This window comes from Hordeum vulgare, chromosome 7H, assembly GCF_904849725.1.
Source record: "Hordeum vulgare subsp. vulgare chromosome 7H, MorexV3_pseudomolecules_assembly, whole genome shotgun sequence".
NCBI classification, from domain to species: Eukaryota; Viridiplantae; Streptophyta; class Magnoliopsida; order Poales; family Poaceae; genus Hordeum; species Hordeum vulgare.
This window is the reverse complement of record NC_058524.1, coordinates 313,279,381-313,287,871: the sequence shown is the minus strand read 5'-3', so window position 1 is coordinate 313,287,871 and position 8,491 is coordinate 313,279,381.

Genomic DNA, 8,491 nt, shown 5'->3' with positions numbered 1-8,491 from the left:
TTGAAACCACTTCCAAAATTCTTCTAAAAGCATGTCCTATTAAAAGAGTTTCTCCACTCATTTTGAAGGAAATATTTTTTGTTGGCTTCTCATAGATCCAATAATGCCTCCATTTTCACTATTCAAAAACCTCGAGTGATCCAAATCCATTAGAAAAATAGAACTCCTATTTATAAAGAACTTTTATCTTCTGGTGATAGCTTATGGTGGATGTTTCTGATGATAGCTGACAAAGTAGGCAAAGTACTCGGAGTTGGACCAGAAGCTCGTGAAGACCTCAAAGACTTTGTTGAACCACGCAAGCATCCCGTTGACCATGACTATGAAAATCTTGTATGCATTTCATATCGCACTTTATTTCATTGCATCCAAATCATCATTGAATCGGTAACCACCCTGATGGGCTATCTACAATATTTTCTCGTTGATACTTGAACTGAGCATGACCCTACCATCCTATGAGGGTTGTGCGGGTGGGAAGTACTTAGGATGCTAGTAGTTTCTATCCAAATGGGATGGGAAAATGCATCGTAACAAAAAAGGAAATGATTTCAATGACCTTTCAAAAACACCGTAAGATGCCGCTAATGCCCATGGGAGATGATGTTGAGGTATGTAACCATTTGAGAAAGAAGTAGTGTACCGGAGCAAGTTGTGGGTGTGTTTTTGAAAAGGGATTAGATTTAAGATTTGCTGACAATCCCGACCTTACATGTGCAACCATGATACCCCTTTATGGGACGGGGCTTTGTTGATTACTTTGGTCGTTACCAAGAGAGATCCCGAATTACTAGTGGCGGTAGTGGCCTGGTCACTCTCGACACGGGGTCGTGCCAAGTAGGGAGGCCATGGGCTAATTTCACAGACACCGGGCACACCGTTGTGTGCCCTCGTGGATGGTATGATTTGGAGTGTGGCTCGTATGGTGTACATCATGAGGGATGCACCAATGAGTGGGCTCTTTGTTTACTGTTGCCAGGGGAAGGCTTTTTTCGGCTGCTTTCCTTGGGTATGTACTATACCGGGAGTTGTAGATGACACGGAATGTCGGCGTTGCTAGGTCGACACCTATGGGAAACCTACGTGATTCCCTTGTGATCATAGGGTGGGGAAAGACGGGTTGAGAGCGGAGCTAACGATCAACACCCGGCAAGCCTTTTTACCCAGGTTCGGGCCCTTACGCGTAAAACCCTACGTCATGCTCGTCTCATCGTATTAAGCGTTTCATTGTTCGTTATAGTGACTAATAATAACCGTCTTCTAGCCAATGTCCAAAGATTCTAACCCCTTGTGAATGAGAAAAGGGCCTCCTTTTATAGGCAAATGGGTCACCTACAGTGCTCGGTGGTAGGTTCACGAGAAGTTACAGTAAACCTAGAGCGGTGCTTATCCATCTACCGCTGTCAGGTGCATTAAATATACGTATTGTGTTTTCCATAACGTGCTGGTGAAGACATGTGTCCAGGTGTTTCGACACCTGGACACCGCGCTAGCGCATGCAGAATGCGCTGGAACTTGGGGGGCGGCGGCACCGTGGCAAGGGCGGTTGCCCTCTAGTGCCTAGCCCGTCATCCCGGCAAGGGAGCTTGCCGGGGGCTTGGGTCTTCGTCCCGCAAAGGAAGCTTGTCGGGGGATTCCGTTGTCGTCCCGGCAAAGGAGGTTTGCCAAGGCCTCGTGCTTGGTGGGTTCATCACGCATTCTAAATGGGTGTGGCCTTGGTTATCCTCCTGACAAGGCAGGCTCGCCGGGGCCTTGGTAATCTTGTCTGGACCCTGCCACGCCCTACCGTCAGGGGCCGTTTGCGCCAGTGCACAAGTCGGGGGCACTAAGGACCCCCAGTCTTTAGTGCACTGATGTCTACTACGTAACCTTCTCCTTGTAGACATTGTTGGGCCTCCAAGTGTACAGGTTTGTAGGACAGTAGAAATTTTCCCTCAAGTGGGTGACCTAAGGTTTATCAATCCACGGGAGGCGTAGGATGAATATGGTCTCTCTCAAGCAAGCCTGCAACCAAATAACAAAGAGTCTCTTGTGTCCCCAACACACCCAATACAATGGTAAGTTGTATAGGTGCACTAGTTTGGCAAAGATATGGTGATACAAGTGCAATATGGATAGTAGATATAGGTTTTTGTAATCTGAAATTATAAAAACAGCAAGGTAATTAATAATAAAAGTGAGCACGAACGGTATTGCAATGCATGGAAACAAGGCCTAGGGTTCATACTTTCACTAGTAAAGTTCTCTCAACAATGATAACATAATTGGATCATATAACTAGCCCTCAACATGCAACAAAGAGTCACTCCAAATTCACTAATAGCGGAGAACAAACGAAGAGATTATTGTCGGATACGAAACCACCACAAAGTTATTCTTTCTGATCAATCTATTCAAGAGTCTGTAGAGAAATAACACGAAGCTATTCTTTCCGTTCAATCTATCCTAGAGTTCGTACTAGAATAACAATTTAAGACACACATCAACCAAGACCCTAATGTCACCGAGATACTCCATTGTCACCTCAAGTATCCATGGGCATGATTATACGATATGCATCACACAATCTCAGAATCATCTAATCAACCAACACATAGAACTTCAAAGAGTGCCCCAAAGATTCTACCGGAGAGTCAAAATATGTGCCAACCCATATGCATAGGTTCTCGGTGTCAAGAAACCCGCAAGTTGATCACCAAAACATACATCAAGTACTCACATGAATATCCCATTGTCACCACAGATAGACACGTGCAATACATACATCAAGTGTTCTTAAAGACTCAATCCGATAAGATAAATTCAAACGGGAAACTCAATTCATTACTAGAAGGGAGAGGGGGAAGAACATCATAATATCCAACTATAGTAGCAAAGCACGCGGTACATCGAGATCAAGACATCTCAAGAACATGAGAGAGAGAGATCAAACACATAGCTACTGGTAATACCCTTAGCCCCGAGGGAGAACTACTCCCTCCTCGTCATGGAGATCGTCAGGATGATGAAGATGGCCACCGGAGATGGATTCCCCCTCCGACAGGGTGCCGGAACGGGCTCCCAATTGGTTTTTGGTGTCTACAGAGGCTTGCGGCGGTGGAACTCCCGATCTAGATTTGTTTTTGGGGGTTTTTGTATTTATAGGAATTTATGGCGGTGGAATTACGTTAGTTGGGCTCACGAGGAGGTCACGAGCCTGCTAGGCCCTCGGGGGGGGGGGGGGGGGGTAGGGCGCGCCTACCGGGCTCGTGACTCCCTTGTGGCTCTTCTGGCCTTCTTCCAAAGCTCCAGGGGTCTCTTTTGGTCCAAAAAAATCATCGCGAAAGTTTTATTCCATTTGGACTTCGTTCGATATTCCTGTCCGAAAAAGGTCAAAAACAAGGAAAAAACAGAAACTGGCACTGGGCTCTAGGTCAATAATTTAGTCCCAAAAATAATATAAAATAGCATATTCATGCATATAAAACATCCAAAGTTGATAATATAATAGCATGGAACGATAAAAAATTAGAGATACGTTGGAGGCGTAGGAAGAAGATGGTCTCTCTCAAGCAACCCTTCAACCAAATAACAAAGAGTCTCTTGTGTCCCCAACACACCCAATACAATGGTAAGTTGAATAGGTGCACTAGTTTGGCGAAGAGATGGTGATACAAGTGCAATATGGATAGTAGATATATGTTTTGTAATCTGAAATTATAAAAACAGCAAGGTAATTAATTATAAAAGTGAGCACGGCCGGTATTGCAATGCGTGGAAACAAGGCCTAGGGTTCATACTTTCACTAGTGAAGTTCTCTCAACAATGATAACATAATTGGATCATATAACTAGCCCTCGACATGCAACAAAGAGTCACTCCAAAGTCACTAATAGCGGAGAACAAACGAAGAGATTATTGTCAGGTACGAAACCTCCACAAAGTTATTCTTTCTGATCGATCTATTCAAGAGTCTATAGTAAAATAACACGAAGCTATTCTTTCTGTTCAATCTATCCTAGAGTTTGTACTAGAATAACACCTTAAGACACACACATCAACCAAGACCCTAATGTCACCTAGATACTCCATTGTCACCTCAAGTATCCGTGGGCATGATTATACGATATGCATCACACAATCTCAGAATCATCTATTCAACCAACACATAGAACTTCAAAGACTGCCCCGAAGTTTCTACCGGAGAGTCAAAACGTGTGCCAACCCATATGCATAGGTTTCCGATGTCACGAAACCCGCAAGTTGATCACCAAAACATACATCAAGTACTCACATGAATATCCCATTGTCACCACAGATAGACACGTGCAAGACATACATCAAGTGTTCTTAAAGACTCAATCCGATAAGATAACTTCAAAGGGGGAAACTCAATTCATTACAAGAAGGGAGAGGGGGGGACAACATCATAAGATCCAACTATAGTAGCAAAGCACGCGGTATATCGAGATCAAGACATCTCAAGAACACGAGAGACGGAGATCAAACACATAGCTACTGGTACATACCCTCGACCCCGAGGGAGACCTGCTCCCTCCTCGTCATGGACATCGCCGGGATGATGACGATGGCCACCGGAGATGGATTCCCCCTCCGGTAGGGTCCCAGAATAGGCTCCCAATTGGTTTTTGGTAGCTACAGAGGCTTGCGCCGGCGGAAATCCCGATCTAGGTTTCTTTTTGGGGGTTTCTATATTTATAGGAATTTATGGCGGTGGAATTACATCAGTTGGGCCGACGAGGAGGTCACGAGCCTGCTTGGCCCTCCGGGGGGTGGGGGGTAGGGCGCGCCTACTGGGCTCGTGACACCCTCGTGGCTCTTCTCGCCTTCTTCCAAACCTTTGGGGGTATCTTTTGGTCCAAAAAAATCATCGCGAAAGTTTTATTCCATTTGGACTCCGTTCGATATTCCTGTCTGAAAAAGGTCAAAAACAAGGAAAAAACTGAAACTGGCACTGGGCTCTAGGTCAATAAGTTAGTACCAAAAATAACATAAAATAGCATATTCATGCATATAAAACATCCAAAGTTGATAATATAATAGCATGGAACGATCAAAAATTATAGATACGTTGCAGACGTATCATGCACCGACAGGAGCCCCCGGGCCTGGGCCACACACGTGCGGGGAGCGATGTTGGGCCAGGCCCAAAGAGGTGCACGGGCCTTCGTGGCTGGATGTGCTGGCGGTACCTTTCCCCACGTCACGCATTGAACGTGCGGAGTGGGGAGTTGTGGGTGTAGTGGTCAAGGCGGTCGCGAGCGTGGGGAACCGTTGGTAGAGCAGGCAAACGGTCAACCCGTGTCCCCATAAGAAGAGGGAAATACGAGCTCTCCTAGCCCACTGTTCCCGGTCCTTTTCCAATCTCAAACGCCGCCGCCATCGCCACCCTCTGCTAGAGCTTGCCCACGCCTCCCGTTCCTCTCTACGGTTCCGCTTCGGGCGACAGCGTTCATTCTCCGCCGTCATTATGCCGCCGAAGGCCTTTGGATGAAAGCATAGTGCCTCGGAGAAAGAGTTGGCGAGACTGCGGAAGAAGTACGCCTACTTCCCGAAGGGTCTGGATATGGCTACTCTGAAGAGCCGCTACCAGATCATGTGGGTTGCCGAAACGAAGGCGCATCCGGCCACCGAGGTGCTCCCCGGGACGGGAAGTGGGGGGCCAGACCAGTTCCCCTTCTTCGCCGATTATTTCTTCTACGGGCTTTGCCCGCCATTCTCGGAGTTCTTCCTCGACCTCATGCACACCTATGGCTTCCGCCTTCTTGACTTTACGCCAAACGCAGTGACGTGCATGTCCATCTTCCCGCACCTTCGCGAGAACTTCGTCGGGATCACCCCCAACACAACTCTCTTCCGCCACTACTTCACTCCTCGCATCCAGGGCGGGGAGGCCCTTTTGGGATCCATCGCCAGGGTCCCAAGGACTGGGTGCAAGGAGGCGTACCTGGGAGGTACCCTTCGCGAGAAGTGGGATGAGAGGCGGGGGAAGTGGTGTTGGATTCATCAGGAGGGGTATCCGCCCTGCTCTGAACCCAGGACATCCAGGATTGGGTCCCGGGGAGAGGGTTGGAGCAATTTGTCCCCTGACGATGATAAGCTGACCATCGCTACCACCAGGATCCTGCGCCTCAGGGCCGCGAGGTTGACGATGGAGATGGTGGCCGCTGATTTCATCTGCAGGCGCATCGCCCCCTTTAGCGTAGGGGAGGGAGGCCGGTTTCGGCCTTCGTGAATGAGGCGGATGTCATGCGGATACGACTGGGGGTGGACAACAATCTGACGGCCATGGAGCTCGGGTACTTCTACCAGAAGTTCTTCAGTTCTGAGCTGAAGATCCGGCTGCCGCGGGGGGTCCTCCCATTGTGCAACAGCTCGGCCCTGAGCAGCCTCACAGGGATGATGCCGGATTGCGATGCGCACTACATGGTCGCGACCAGGCTGGAGCCCGCGCGGAGGTGGTCTCATCATTATTTTACGGATTGTCAGAGGTCTCCATCCGAGAAGAAAAAGGGCTCGTCCGCGAAACCACCACTGCGGAAGAAGCGCACATCACCCGCCGGGTGGAGGAGCATACCCTTGCACTCGGGGCTGGGGGTGCGGGCTCCCATGACGGGGAAGCGACTGGCGGAGAGGCGCCACCACAAGAGAAGCTCGCCGGGGGTTCCGACAGTTCGACCATCGGGACCCGTCCACCAGAATGGATGCCTGCCGCCGGGGCGCAGGAGGAGGAGAAGGGGATGGAGGAGTGCTTGGCCCGTCGGAAACCAAAGCGAATGCTCCGTCACGTCGGCTCCAATATCCCGGTCCGGCAAAGCCCACCTGTCGTGCCCGCCAAACATCTGAGGGTGGTACCCCCTTCGATGGGTGCTGGGGCGGAGGTGGAGTATGATATTTCGATCTTGAGCTCAGAGGAGGAGGATGACGAGTAAGAGTTTGATCCTCCGTCTCCTCCCTCAATCTCTCTTGTTTGGTGCTTTTGCTGACTTGGTGTTGTCGTCTATTCGCACGGACACCCACACGCTGGCCAAAAGGTCGGCGAAGAGGGCTAGGGCGTCTGCCGCTGATTAGCCGTCGGCGAGAGCGGACACGTCGGCTGGCGGGATGCCTCCGACAAGCCCCAAGTGCACGGCCGAGGGCGATCCCTTGGTGAATGTCAACGCGTTGGTCGGCGAGGGGCCCCTGGCGGGTGCCACGGAGCCAAGCAGCGACAATCCCTTGGTGGATGCTCCGGAAACTCCACCGGCGTCTTCGGCCACTCTCATGTCCAGCCCCCGGCAAAGCTCCTAGCGTGCATCGCCTGAGCTTGTGATGCTTGAGGATGAGCCCCCGACAACGGACGTAGCCGGGGAGGGGGCAGCTATCATCCACCAGCAGGAGGGTGGTGAGCGCCTGCCCAGAAGCATCCACAAGTTGGGTCTTGAATTTTCTTCTTGATTAACTTGTCTAATTCCGATCATTCCTCTTCTCTTCCCGTCCAATAGATCATTAACCCGCCGAGGAGATGGACGTCGACGCCGTGGTTACGGAGGTCGCCCGCGAAGTGGCGGCCATAGCCTCCGATGCCATGGCGCGCGAGGCCGTCCACGAGGAGCGGGAGCAGGAGCAGGATATTCCGGAGCCTGTAGAGGGGCCCGTTGAGGGCCCGAAGGCGCGCCCCGATGACTCTCCGCTTGCCGGAAGCGGGGATACTGCCAAGGGTGAGGAAACCCAGCCCGCTGGAGGAGAGGCAGGCAGCGGCCAGCCTCCCAGGTCCGAGGGTACCCCGGGCAGCGCGTACCTTTGCGCCGGCGAGGAGATGTTCGTCATCCCACCGGGGCGGAGTGATCGAGGATCTTTATGGAGGGAGAGAGCATCGACGCAGAGGTTTCCGCCAGCGTTGGTCCAAACGCCTCAGTGGGGCTGGAAACTGGTGGCGGAAAGCTCAGCGAAGAGCAGCTCTTCCTGTCCATGAGAGACCACGTCGGCCAGCTCGAAGCCTTGTACCACGCCACGAGGGAGAAGTTGGACTCCCGGGAGGTGGTCATCAAGGCGGCGAAGGATGCGTTTGAGAAGCATTTTGAGGAAATGCGGGCTCACTTCGATGAGGCCTACAAGGCGCTGCAGGTCAAGAGCAAGAAGCTGAAGGCTGAGGACCAAGCGCTCAACCTTCGGTCGGACGACATCCAGAAGGAGGTGGGAGAGTCTCGGCGCCGATCCTCAGCCAAGGAAGCCCGCCTCGCCAACATCCGGATCGGCCTAGAGCACCATGAGAAGGAGCTTGCCGTTCGTGAGCTTACGCTCAGCGAGCGGCTCCGCGCCCAGGACGAGGAGGTCAAGAAACTGGTGGCACAACGCAATCAGGAGCTGGCAGACCGGTTCAAGAGTGACCTCGATGTCCAGGCTTCGGAATATGCCGGCAAGCTCCGGGAGGTCATCGATCGAGCGTCTGCTGCCCAAGTCGCCAAGCATGGGCTCAACGGGATGGTGAAAGAGCTAAAGGAAGAGCTTG